At 43.3% G+C, this 15,061-nt stretch overlaps 1 pseudogene; it reads right to left on the minus strand.

Moving 5' to 3' along the window:
• LOC147914054 (cytochrome P450 4X1-like) overlaps positions 1-13,891 on the minus strand; it is a 60,377-nt pseudogene extending 46,486 nt beyond the window's left edge.
• Positions 13,892-15,061: the final 1,170 nt, after the last annotated feature.

Raw genomic sequence — 15,061 nt, forward strand, 5'->3', positions numbered from 1 at the left:
TTTGTCATAATAAGGATTCACTGTGTAAAAATACAAATAAAATCTAAATGTTTAAGTTCAGATCAATCTACATTTGTTGAACACCTATGTCTATGGCTGAGTGCTAAGTATTTGGAGGCCATGGAAAAAAGGCAAAAGGATTTTTTTTTAAAGCTTTAACCTGAGCATCAGTGTTTAGCCAATTGCTTTCATCCTGAATTACATAAGTTTCTACTAAACTCACAAGAAGTGAGTTGAGAAGAAATGAGAGCAAAGAGGAGGCTCCAAGCTGGAGGCACTTTGGAACAACTCAGCAGAGGGAGGAGCTGTGAGAGGAATCTCAGGGAAATGTGGGACTGAGAAGCCAGGAAGATGGCAGTGGTTTATCGAAATGGAGATAAACCCAAATACCACCACCGGCTGATGTGCAACTGTGCATAAAGCTGCACAGCACCCGAATCAGAAGAGCATGCCCCCTCTAGCCTGCACCTCTAGCTCTCTCCCTCAGGAACTCACACGGGTATTTTCACCACAATCCAGCAAACTTCAGGTTAAACCTGCTTTGTGAGGTTGGCTGAGAACCCAGCCAACCAGCTGGTAACAGTGGTGCTATGGAAAAGGGATGGGTTTGCAGAAGGCGGAGGGAAACTTTGGCTTTGTCTGTGGTGTTTGAAGTGTGTATGATGAAACTGTATTAATGAATCACTTGTCTGATTTTTAAATAAGTACAATTTAAAAATATATCATGGGAGAGAGAAGTCAAGATGGCGGCATAAGCAGACTCTGAACTCACCTCCTGCCGGGGACACAGCCAATTTACAACTACTCGTGGAAAAATTACCCCTAAGACACAACTGAAAACTGGATAAGAGGAGCTCCTGCAACAAAGGACAATCCTAATTGAGGTGGAAGAGGCAGAAACACCCTTCTGGAGAGGAAAAATGCCGCCTTCACAAGCCACAGCGCCTCACGGCCGCCCAGGAGCAGCCCACAGGTACGCAGCCCTCCCTGGAGGAGCGGGGCCCTGAGCCAGGGAGCGCCCCTGCTGTAGGCATTTTGTGGACCCAGCACAATTGAGATGAGTGGGATAAAATCTGATCTAGCCTGCTACTAAAACATTGGGGAATACCCCCAGAAAAGCTGGTTCACAAAGAAATTAAAACTGGCTCTTAAAGGGCCCAAGCACAAACTCACCCACTTCAGAAAGCAACTAAAATCACCACAAAGAAAGGTGCACAGCCCTTTGGTGAAAAGAGGCTCACCTGATAGGCTCCGAGTGCATGGCAGTGAGAGGTGAGACTTCTCCAGGGACTGGGACATTGGCGGCAACCATTGTTGTGGCCTGGTGTGGGCGTGCTGACACAGACACCATAGGAGTTCTCCCTGGGGCCTGCTAGCCCAACTCTGCCCCACACGCTAGAGCACCGATTTAATCCAGCTCAGCCAGGGCAGGCAGCCCACCCTAGAGACTGGCCCCACCCAACAACAAGCCCTCAGGCAACGTGTGGGCCTGCATAGATTGGTGACTGGATTCTCTGCAGCCTGGCAACTGAACCCACTTCAGTGGAGCAAGGCATGCACAAGGAGTGATGGAGAGTGTGGGGCAGTGGTGGAGTGTGTGGGGCTCCTGCCGTGGAGAGACTGGGTCCACTTCAGGAGGTCGGGGCATGCACATGGGGCAGGACTGTGTTGACTGTGTGTGTGGACCTGTGGGCAGCAGGGCTGATCAACTGCAGAAGACTTGTGCTTCTCAAAGACCCACATAGGGGGTTTGCCCCACCTTCGAAAGCCTGAAACAATTGGGTGCTCCTGTGCCTGAGGCCAGCCCCACACAGCTGCAATCCTCAGAGAGCTGACAAGATACCTAAAGGTTGGAGGCTTATAGCAATTGTAAGCCCCTGAGCCTAACAACCTGCCACGCTGGGGACCTACTCACTTAAAGGAAATACTGAAACACAAATGTGATATTAGAACTTGCAGCCAACTGTGCTGGGGCTCCCACACCTGATAAAGAGACTGAAGGGCCCACAACAACTACAAGCAGCTGAGCATTACAACAGCTGGCCAGGAGCATAACTCGGCCTCCCTGGGTGCCTACAGGGAGAGCAAACAGGCCACAACAGAAGGACACACGTAGCCCACATAGGGGTCACCCCTGGAACATTGAGAACTGAGGGAAGCACACTGAAGGCCTCCTGAGGCATCACTTATATAAGGTCACCTATCCAAGAGCAGGAGACGTAGCTGACCTACCTAATACATAGACACAAGCATGGGGAAAGAGGCAAAATGAGGAGGCAAAGGAATACATTCCAAGTAAGGGAACAGGACAAAATCCCAGAAAAGGAACTAAGTGAAACAGAAATGAGCAACCTACCGGACAGAGAGTTCAAACAAAGAGTGTTAAGGATGTTCACTGATCTGCGGAGAAGAATAGACGAGCTCAGTGAGAATGTCAACAAAGAAATGGAAGATATAAAAAGAACCAATCAGAAATGAAGAATACAATACTGGCAATGAAAAATTCACTAGAGGGACTCAAAAGCAGAGTAGAGGATACGGAAGAATGGATCTGCGAGCTGGACGAAAGACTAGAAGAAATCAACCAAGCTGAACAGGTAAAAGAAAAAAGAATTAAAAAGAGTTAGGACAGTCTAAGGCACCTCTGGGACAACATCAAGCACACTAACATCCGTATTATAGGTGTGCCGGAAGGAGAAGAGCGAGACAAAGGGGCAGAGAATCTATGTCAAGAAATAATTGCTGAAAACTTCCCTAACCTAAGTAAGGAAACAGACATCCAGGTACAGGAAGCACAGAGAGCCCCAAACAAGATAAACCCAAAGAGGCCCACACCAAGACACATAATAATCAAAATGTCAAGAATTACAGATAAAGAGAGAATCCTAAAAGCTGCAAGAGAAAGACAAGTTACATACAAAGGAAACCCCATAAGGCTATCAGGTGACTTCTCAGCAGAAACCTTACAGGCTAGAAGAGAGTGGCATGATATATTTAAAGTGCTAAAAGGAAAAAACTTACAGCCAAGAATACTCTACCCAGCAAGGTTATCATTCAAAAATGGGAGGAGACATCAAAAATTTCCCAGACAAGCAAAAATTAAAGGAGTTTGTTACCAAGAAACCAGTGCTGCAAGAAATGTTAAAGGGACTGATTTAAGGGGAAAAAAGAAGACCACAAATAGGAAAAATTATCTATTTCCATTATAAGAGGGTAATGCATACAAATGCGCAAAAAAGAGGGTAGATATGATACCAAAAACATAAAATGAGGGAGGAGAGGAGTTAAAGAGTAGAGATTTCAGACAGAGGTCAAACTAAAGAAACCATAAGTTCTGTATAGAAGGAGAAAGGAACAGAGAAGGACTGCTAAAACACTGAGAAAAAAAAGTTTAAAAATGGCAGTAAGTACATACTTATCAATAGCTACTTTAAATGTCAATGGACTAAATGTCCCAATTAAAAGGCATAGGGTGGCAGATTGGATAAAACACCAAGACCCATATATATGCTGCATACAAGAGACACACTTCAGACCTAAAGACACTCACAAACTGAAAGTGAAGGGATGGAAAAAGAGACTCCACGCAAATGGCAATGAAAAGAAAGCTGGGGTAGCAATACTCATATCAGACAAAATAGACTTTAAAACAAAACTGTAATGAGAGATGAAGACGGGCATTACATAATGATCAAGGGAGCAGTCCAATGAGAGGATATAACACTTCCAAATATCTACACACCCAATGTAGGAGCACCTAAATATATAAAGCAATTATTAACAGACATAAAAACAGAAATAGACAGTAACACAACAATAGTAGGGGACTTTAATACTCCACTTGCACCAACGGACAGATCATCCAAACAGAAGATCAATAAGGAAACATTGGCCTTAAACGACACGCTAGAACAGATGGGCCTAGTAGATATATGGCGAGCATTCCATCCAAAAACCAAAGAATACACGTTCTTTTCAAATGCACATGGAACATTCTCCAGGATTGATCACATATTAGGCCACAAAACAAGTCTACATAAATTTAAGAAGATTGAAATAATACCAAGCATCCTTTCTGACGACAACGGTATGAAACTAGAAATCAACTATAGGAAGAAAATCAGAAAAGCCACAAAAACGTGGAGATTAAACAAAATGCTACTGAACAACGATTGGGTCAATGAAGAAATCAAAGGAGAAATCAAAAAATACCTGGAGACAAATGAAAATGAAAATAACAACATGCCAGAATTTATGGGATACAGCAAAAGTAGTTCTAAGAGGGAAGTTTATAGCAATACAGACCTATCTCACCAAACAAGAAAAATCTCAAATAAACAATCTAACAATGCACCTAAAGGAACTGGAGAAAGAAGAAAAAACAAACCCCAAAATCAGTAGAAGAAGGGAAATAATAAAAATCAGAGCAGAAATAAATGAAATAGAGACGAAGAAAACAATAGAAAAAATTAATAAAACCAAGAGCTGGTTCTTTGAAAAGATAAACAAAACTGACAAACCTTTAGCTAGACTCACCAAGAAAAAAACAGAGAAGGCACAAATAAGTAAAATCAGAAATGAAAGAGGAGAAATTACAACAGACACCTCAGAAATACAAAAGATTATAAGAGAATACTATGAAAAGCTATATGCCAACAAATTCGACAATCTGGAAGAAATGGATAAATTCTTAGAATCATACAACCTTCCAAACCTGGATCAAGAAGAAATAGAGAATTTGAATAGACCAATCACCAGTAAGGAGATCGAAACAGTAATCACAAACCTCCCCAAAAATAAAAGTCCAGGACCAGACGGCTTCCCTGGTGAATTCTACCAAACATTCAAAGAAGACGTAATACCTATCCTTCTCAAACTCTTCCAAAAAATTGAGGAGGGGGGGAAGCTCCCTAACTCATTCTACAAAGCCGACGTTACCCTGATACCAAAACCAGACAAGGACAACACAAAAAAAGAAAATTACAGGCCAATATCACTGATGAACATCGACGCAAAAATCCTCAACAAAATACTAGCAAATTGCATACAGCAATACATTAAAAAGATTATACACCATGATTAAGTGGGATTTATTCCAGGTATGCAGGGATGGTTCAACATTCACAAATCAATCAATGTAATACACCGCATTAATAAAATGAAGAATAAAAATCACATGATCATCTCAATAGACGCAGAGAAAGCATTTGACAAGATACAGCATCCATTTATGATAAAAACTCTGAATAAAATGGGCATAGAAGGAAAGTATCTCAACATAATAAAGGCCATATACTCACAGCTAATATCATCCTCAATGGTGAAAAATTGAAAGCTATTCCTCTAAGAACAGGAACCAGACAAGGATGCCCACTCTCACCACTCCTATTTAACATAGTACTGGAAGTCCTAGCCAGAGCATCAGGCAGGAAAACGAAGTAAAAGTGATCCAAATTGTAAAGGAAGAAGTGAAACTCTCATTATTTGCAGATGACATGATTTTATATATAGAAAACCCTAAAGAATCCACCAAAAAACTTTTAGAAGGAATAAACGAATACAGTAACATTGCAGGATACACAATCAACATACAAAAATCAGTTGCATTTCTGTACACTAACAACGAAGTAGCAGAAAGAGAAATTAAGAGTAGAATCCCATTTACAATTGCAACAAAAAGAATAAAATACCTAGGAATAAACTTAACCAAAGAGGTGAAAGATCTGTACACCGAAAACTATAAAACATTTCTGAAAGAAATTGAAGAAGACACAAAGAAATGGAAAGATATTCTGTGCCCTTGGATTGTAAGAATTAACATAGTTAAGATGTCTATACTTCCTAAAGTAATCTATAGATTCAATGCAATCCCTATCAAAGTTCCAACAACATTTTTCACAGAAATAGAACAAAGAATCCTAAAATTTATATGGAACAACAAAAGACCCGAATAGCTAAAGGAATCCTGAGAAAAAAGAACAAAGCTGGAGGTATCACACTCCCTGATTTCAAAATATACAACAAAGCTATAGTAACCAAAACAGCATGATACTGGCACAAAAACAGACACACAGATCAATGAAATAGAATCGAAAGCCCAGAAATAAACCCACACATCTATGGACAGCTAATCTTCGACAAAGGAGCCAAGAACATACAATGGAGAAAAGAAAGTCTCTTCAACAAATGGTGTTGGGAAAACGGGACAGCCACATGCAAAAAAATGAAAGTAGACCCTTACCTTACACCATACACAAAAATTAACTCAAAATGGATTCAAGACTTGAATGTAAGACATGAAACCATGAAACTTCTAGAAGAAAACATAGGCAGTACGCTCTTCCAGATCGATCTTAGCAACATATTTTCAAGCACCATGTCTGACCAGGCAAAAGAAACAATAGAAAAAAATAAACAAATGGGACTACATCCAACTAAAAAGCTTCTGCACAGCAAAGGAAACCATCAACAAAACGAAAAGACAACCTAACAATTGGGAGAAGATATTTGCAAACCATACATCTGATAAGGGATTAATCTCCAAAATATATAAAGAACTCATGCATATCAACAACAAAAAAACTAAGAACCCAATTTAAAAATGGGCAAAAGACCCAAACAGACATTTCTCCAAAGAAGATATACAGATGGCCAACAGACACATGAAAAGATGTTCAACATCATTAACTATCAGGGAAATGCAAATCAAAACTACAAGGAAATATCACCTCACGCCCGTCAGAATGGCTATAATTAGCAAGAAAGGAAACAACACGTGTTGGAGAGGATGTGAAGAGAGGGGAACTCGCATACACTGCTGGTGGGAGTGCAAACTGGTGCAGCCACTATGGAAAACAGTATGGCAATTCCTCAAAAAATTAAGGATAGATATGATCCAGCTATTCCACTGCTGGGTATTTATCCAAAGAACTTGAAAACACCAATGCGTAAAGATACATGCACCCCTGTGTTCATTGCAGCGTTATTCACAATAGCCAAGACTTGGAAGCAACCTAAGTGCCCATGAAGGGAAGAATGGATAAAGAAGATGTGGTATATATACACAATGGAAAACTACTCAGCCATAAGAAACGATGAAATCCAGCCATTTGTGACAACATGGATGGACATTGAGGGTACTATGCAAAGTGAAATGAGTCAGAGGGAGAAGGTCAAATACCGTATGATTTCTCTCATTAAGTAGTAGATAATATCAACAACAAACAAACACATAGAGACAGAGATTGTATTGGTGGTTACCAGAGGAGAAGGGGGGAGGGAGGAGGGTGAAAGGGATAATTGGGCACATGTGTGTGGTGATGGGTTGTAATTAGTATTTGGGTGGTGAACATGATGTAATCTATGCAGAAATAGAAGTATAATGATGTACACCTGAAATTTATACAATGTTATAAACCAATGTTACTGCAATAAACAAAAAATTTTTTAAATAAATAAAAAAATAAAAATATATTACGTACAGTGGAGTTTTGGAATAGAACTCATTTGTACATCAGGGCCCGCCCATAGGAATGTTCCTCTGAAACGCCTTCCTGCCCCTTGGGAAGGGCTCAGCTCAGCTCCTCATGATCATCCTCTGTCTACAAGGGGAAACTCTCATCTGTGACTTGAATGTAGACACTTATCCTTTGCTAGGTCCCTTACCGCCTTCAGGCGAGTCCATTCCAAACTCCAAACCTTTGTTCATGCTGACTAATTCTGCCTAGAATTCCTTCATCCATATTATCCACATATTCAAGTCCAGCTCAGATTTCATGGTAAATTTGAGTTTCCTCTGAATCTGAAGCTGTTATAGCTGCTCCTGGTTTCCTTACCTGTCACCTACAGCACTTACTGTCTGAATCTTATTACTTGGTCCTTAGTTTACTGCCATAGGATCTCAAAATATATCTAAGACAGACTACCAGATCTTCATCTTTTTTTATCACACAAAGAACCATCGCAAAGGTTTACATAGACACTTATTGCTCAGTGGGTAATTGCACATTGGTTAATTTCTAGAAATCATCCCCCTTTGACTCTCACTACTCACTAAACATATGTCCAATTTATTCCCTGTTGGACGCAGTTTTCAACACACCAGGGCTCTTGTGTGCCTTCATTTATCAGCATTGTGCTCACAGAATGGATCATCAGCTCAAGATATGATTTCAAGATGTTAAAGTGAATCCAGGAGTTAGTAGGCTACAGTGCTGGAACCACTTGGGTCCATCGAGACTCAATAGTCCTTTTCCTTGAGAAACAAAAGGCACAAAACCTCATGCCTCTTTATTAGAGGAGATGAGGAAGAAGAGGTGAGGCACACAGACATCATGGAGTGACGGTGATGCACAGGCAGTCATGACATGGTGGAATATCAAAGTAGTGCTCACCTATTAAGATTGAGGTGACTTTTGATGCTTACATCTGGGATGGATGTATTCAGCATTGTGAGAAAGATCCCAAGTTTCAAAGCCTAATGAAAGTGCTAATCCTAAAATGCCCAGTTACTACCTTTGTAGTATAGTCATATGTCATTTAATGATGGGGATACGTTCTGAAAAATGCGTTGTTAGGTGATTTTGTAGTTGTGCAAACATCATAGAGTGTACTTGCACAAACCTAGATGGTACAGTCTACTACACACCTAGGCTATATGGTACTAATCTTATGGGACCACTGTCGTATATGTGGTCCATCATTGACTTAAATGTCATTATGCGGCACATGACTGCAATTGAGTAGGTTACTTAACCTTCCTGAGGCTTGGTTTTCTCAATGAGAAAGTGTGATAATAAATATCTACTTCACTGTGTTGCTGTGCACATTAAATGAAGGTGTATACATAAGGCACCAACCTGGTTTCTAGCTCAAAGTAGAAACACAACAAATATTCATCTCCTCTCCACTCCAAACCAATCCATGCACTACACTGGGAACACAAAATTCACAGGGAACTGGACAAGAGGGTCCACTCTGTCCCCAGATATCTCTTCCTTGAGCCATAGTCTGTGCTTCACACCTGGAATGATACAAAGTGGAAACACTCATCAAGGCTGATGCCTCACAATCCTCTGTTACCAGGGTAGTCATGAAAGATTAGGCTTTAAAAGGACCTTCACGTTTATTAATATATAATTGCCATCATTCACTGAGTGCTTCCAACATACCAGGGTTGCGATGCATGGTCCAGCGCTGGTACAATGCAGCCATTACACTAAGTGCTGAAATTTGTGTTTCATTTAATCCTCACAACATCCTAGAGATGTAACTCATTCTCATTTTCAAAGAAGAGGAGAGAGAGGCTTAGAGAGATGAGATGACTTCCCCAAGACCACACTCACTGGTCAATGGATGGCCAGTTCAAATCCAAGTAGCTCTGAATCCAGCACCTATGTTCTTTCATTTAATTCATTCCTTGTCTAACACAAATACCAATTATAGGACGAAGAGGCCTAATTCATCTGCTCACGGAATACTACCAAACTGTACTTCAGAGCAAAATTTTACTGATTTGCATATGGAAACCAAGGAACTCCAAAAGAAAGAAAAAGATCCAAGAAAACAAGAGTGAAGACTAAATGAAGAATATGGATACTGAGGCTGCAGTTTGAAAGACAGAGGTGGGACACATTCTCACATAAGCTGCCCCAAGAATGAGACTTTGGGGAGAGAAGTGGACGAGGAGGGCTCCTAGGAAGCTGTGCTGTGCTGACCTTAGTGGTCCCTCTTGACCTTCCCCTGGATAACTTGCAGCGTAGACCCACCATACTCCTGACGCTTATGAATTCTGGTTTCAGTTTCTTTGGAACGCTCTCCCATGGAAAGGGGACTTCAAGTGAGAGAGTGGGGCACCACTCTCGTCTGCACATACATACCAAGACACGGAATCAAGAACTTGTACAGGTTCTTGGACTTGGGATCTGCAGAGTGAAGCAGAGGAAACAGGAGACAGCATTAGAGGAAAGTTACCAGTCACGGCTGGTGAAGGTTCTCTTCATTTGCCTGCACCAACCACAAACAGTGAGCAAAAGGGGGCCCAGGGCTCACTCCCTGCAGCCCTTGGCAGGCCCAGGGAAACCCCAAGTTTTGGTTCAGGAACCAGAGAATAGCAAGCCCATGAGACAGACAGGTACACAAACCCAGATTCTTCCCTTGCTTACATGTCCTCCAACAGACACAGAGATTGCCCAGGAGGCACAAGTTTCCAGAAGAGGAGTTGGGACAACATATCATATCCTTTCTGGAAAGCAAATGAACTCTTAGAGCAGGGGCGGCAGACACCAGAGAGTGAGGTACTGATGCCTCCTGGGGTTCTTGGGAACTCTCACTGGACGTGCTTTACAGCTCTTGGCCTTTAAGAGGTGAGCTTGAGACGAATCAGCTGGGGGATGGGGAAACGTGGAGACTTTCAGGAAAGGCTGTTCTTTTATTAGGTTTTACTAAGAGGAATGGAGACAAGGGCACAGGGAAGAAAGATGAGAACATCAGACCTTAGTTTTACAGAGTTCATGGAGCAAAAACTGGACATTTTAATTTTGTGCTATGAGATAATCCACCATGGAAGCCTTGGAAAAGGGTTGGATGGGGGAGTCAGATGACCTGTGCCCCAAGAGGTAACACAGATGAGAAATAGGAAGAAAACAAAACAAAATCTGGACCACAATCAAGAGGGTAGACTGGTAAATTAATGACCTGGAACTCAGGTTCAGGTACTGAACTGCAGAGGCAGAGCCAATTCTGAATCCCCTGACGATTTCTGCTCAGGAAAGGGCTGGGGGTGGGGAGTGTTGCTGACACCAAACACACAAAAGATAGAGAGGCCAAGGAAGCCCCTGGTGAACTGGTGGTGTCACCTGGGCTCTAAGATACACTGACCTAAAAGGACCCATGAGAGCCTGAACTAGACGGGGGGCTGGGGAACATGGGACCCCCTTCAGGATTGGTGGGAAACCTCCCCACACTTTCTCCACTGTCTCTTAGAGGACCAATAGTGATCTCTGCTGCAGAATTCCTTTAGAATCCTGCCTGTGGGTTGCGCATATCTGATTCCTTCTGAATTCATCACCTCCCCAATTACATGGGCTCTGAAGATCCCAGCAGAAAATTCACAGCCAGGAGAGGATTGTGGAGGAAAAGGCCAGGGATTCCTTTCATACCAGGAATACCCCTGGGCACAGTTTCAGCCAGGCCCCTCTTGAGGCCTCTCCTCCCACACACCCCTGCCCCCAGAGCCTTACTCAGTCCCAAAGGAGGTAGTGGATTCCAGGTCTACAACTGACTCAGCCCCAGCCGCTGTCATTGTTCTCACTGCCACAAGGTGGCACTGTTGGAAACTGGTTTTGCTCCCTGTCAGGCCACCTGGGAGTGCTGCTGAGGGACCACTGAGCCTGCCCAAGCTTCCGTCAGGGGTCCCACCTATGGGGTTGCTAAGGTCACAGTTCTTTTTAGTCGACACCCTCTCCCCATTTCAGCCACTGTTCCTCAAAGCACCGCACCAGAAAAAGCTACCAGAACCAGCCAGAAACAGAGGCAAAAATCATTCCTTCCCCTAAAAACTCCTAAGTCCTCACGTTGAGTGTAGTGCCCAGTCTAGAACTTCCCTTTGCATGCGGTAATTTTATTTCAACAGAATCACTGCCCTTCCCTCCACTGAGACTGTCAGGACCACCTTCTTGATCCCCCAGATCTCCCTCACTTCCAACTATGCAGCTGAGGGTGGAGTACTCATGCTTTCCTCACCTGTCTGTGTAGAGAGCCGTGACTCAAAGAGGGACAGATTCTGCCAAATCTCACAAACAAACGGTCCTATTACACCCTGAGGTGTCCCAGGTAAATGGACATCTGTTCTCCCACAACTCAAGGGACTCTCATAGGACAAAGTGAGTCAGCTTCAAGGGGAGCATCTGGTTCTTCTTCTGTGGAGGCAGCTGAAGATTTCTCAGTTAAGACTGTGCAGCTCTTGTAGCTACACGAATGGAGGAGGCAGGAATAATCTCAGAGGAAGGTGTTAGGTTTCTATTACTGCTGTAACAAATTACTGCAAACTTAGTGGCTTAAAATAACACTAGTTTATTATCTAACAGCTCTGTAAACCAGAAGTCCGACATGGGTCTCGCTGGCTAGAATCGAGGTGTCAGCAGGGCTGCATTCTTCTGGGCGATCTAGGGGAGAATCCATATCTTTCCTTTTTCCAGCTTCTAGAGACCACCCATATTCTTTGGTTCATGGATGCCTTCCTCCATCTCCAAAACCAGCAATATTGCATCTCTCTGACCCTTCCTCTGTAGTCACATCTCCCTCTGACAGCCAGCAAAGGTTCTCTGCTTTTAAGGACCCCATGTGATTAGATTGGACCCACGCAAATAGTACAGAATAGACTCCTCATCTCAAAGTCTTTGACTTACTCACATCTGCAAAGGCCTTTTGTCCTCTAAGGCTACATATTCACAGGTTCTGAGGATAAGGACATGGACATATTTGGAGGGCAGTTATTCTGCCTATCACAGAAAGGAATCCAAAAGTTAACTGAGGGCTTTGTCCAGGTAACTAAGTGGGTGTTTGAAGCTGACATATTTGGCAAACACATCCAAGATAATGTAGCATATTAGGTAAGATTCCTGGCTCAGTATTCATAACAAACAGGTTTCGAATAATGGGCACATTATTTACTGTCTGTGTAGCCTTAAGCAAGTTGCTTTACCTCTTTGGAGACTCAGTTTCCTCTCTTATAAAATGGGCATTTTTATAGTACGTATTCATAGGGCTTGTAAGAGAAACCCTGGTTCACCTTTGAGATCCCCCTGCAGGACCAAGACTCTCATTCCACAGGCTCCCTCTGTGTTGACTGCTAATGGCTCAAAGCAGCATCTCTCTGCAGGGTCTGACCTGCTGTAGCCAGAGAGCAGAAAGGACTGAAGATCAGCTCCAGGACTTAATTCCAGGAAGAGCAGAGCTCCAGAGGAGGTTGAATTTTCAATCTCATCAAGACTGCCACACCAAGGTCAGGGTACCAGTTGGGCAGAATGAGACCATAATACATGAGATAGGGACATCGCAGTCAATGCACTTGAAAATCTTGGGTCCCCAGATTCCCCATGAACATCTCCAGAATTGATCTTAAGTGGATTTGCCCAAGGTCCACTTATGGGTTTACCATTTTTGCCTGTAGAGCTTCAGCTAACACCACTGTCTAAGGGGTTACATAGTGTTTGACCTACTAAAACAAAGTCTCACATAACGTCACCTTGGACCACGGGACCTGCTTTAGAGGAAAGGAGGTGTGGCAGTGAAAACATAACCATGGGATCTACTGGCCCATCACATACTGCGCACCAAAAAATTTCTGTCCTGCAAAGGTAATGTAATGGCCTTTTGAAGACACAGCTGAGGCTCCAACTTGGAGACAATACCTTCTGAGAATGGGACCCCAACCTCAAGGAGGCAATATACAACCTACTTATTGACCTGTGGCCTTGAAACCACAAATGGTAATCTCATAAGCCTTCCTCTTCTAAGTTTCCCAAGGAATTTACTGTATGAAGCAAGTGGATCCCAGCAGTGAACAGGGTGGATTATAGAGAATATTCTGGCACATCACTGAGTTCCCCCTTCAGGACTGAGGCACTTATTTCCCCACTGCCAAGAGTATTAGCTGCTGATGGCTCACATCTGAGTTCCTCTCTGGGAAATTCCTTAGGCCACATGAACCAGCCTTCCCCAAGTTTACACTCCTCCTTTAGGGGTCACCTGCAAGCAATGACTGGTCAGTGTGGAGGTACAATGGTGAATTCCCCTCACCTCCTTTCAGGACAACTCTAAAGGACAGCCCAGTTTCCGTGCTCACCATGAGATTGCCTGAGGAAACTGTTTCAAGTGCCTCATAGTCCATGTTCTCCCCCTGCCCAATCCCTGCTGCCCTTGCTTCCCCACAGGTGTTGTTCCCAGTATCCACCTGACAGGGTAGTATAAGCATCAAGGAAGCTAATTTAGTACAATGCTGAGAATATAGTATTATGATAAATAAAGTATAGGCAGGTAGTAGCAAAACTGGAGCTAGAAATCTGAGTTGTTAGGCCTGACTCTGACACTCACTTGCTTTGTGACGTTGAGAAAGTCAACTAATGTCTCTGAGCCTTAGTTTTCTTGTCTGTAAAATGAGGCTAAAAACACCTGATAAATTGAGAAGTAGCTGTGATTGTGCTTCGGAAAGGTGAAGCACTGGGCAAATGTAGCATAGACATTTATTTTTGCAGCTCTGCTATGTGTCGGCACTGTGTTAGGCACTGAGGAAAGGAAACCTCACCTTCTCAGAACTTCCCCTGACTCTCATTCAGATAGGAAGTGGTGATACACAAGGTTCCCAACTGGAGGGAAACTTGACAGTTCTGTGCTTTCCCCCGGATGGAAAAGCAGCCAAATATTTGGGTTTAGAAGACCCTCTGCCAGAGTGACATTAGGGAAGGTGACAACAGAGGAAGCTCCAGGAATCCATATCTCCACTGAAACAACACTTGAACTGGCAGGAGGTGTCTGAAGCAACTGTTTTGGAACTCTGAGTCCAGCAGACCATGTGCAGCATCCAGGGGAGAGCTTGATGAAGAGACTGGTAAATTTCAGTCAGTTTCAGCTTTCCACAAGAGTAGCTACCATCACCCATTCCCCAACCCCAGGGCAGGTAGCTGTGGGGACAGTGGCTCATGTTCCCATGGCAGCTTGCTGGAGCCAGGGTGGGCAATAAGGCCTTGTCCTCCCAGATTTGGAGTTGTGTGTTTGGGTTACTGATTGCTGCTATTGGATGCTAAGGGACCAGCACAAGTTGTTTTGGCCCCCACAGGCTGAAGTGGCTTCCCACCTAGGAGAGGATTTAAAGTGACAGGATCCATTTCCCCCACATCTTGTAAGCCAGACTTTAAAGAAATTTTTGTCAGGTCCCTGGATGAACACAGAGACAATGGAAAACAACTGGTTGACTGCACACAACAAGGAATCACACATTGCAAAAATACTTTGGGAGAGACAAAAGAATGGCTCCAGCCCTCCAAAGGAAAATGCGTGTAAT

The sequence above is a fragment of the Ceratotherium simum genome, chromosome 22, assembly GCF_057802395.1.
Source record: "Ceratotherium simum simum isolate JZ-2026a chromosome 22, ASM5780239v1, whole genome shotgun sequence".
In the NCBI taxonomy this organism is placed as follows: Eukaryota; Metazoa; Chordata; class Mammalia; order Perissodactyla; family Rhinocerotidae; genus Ceratotherium; species Ceratotherium simum.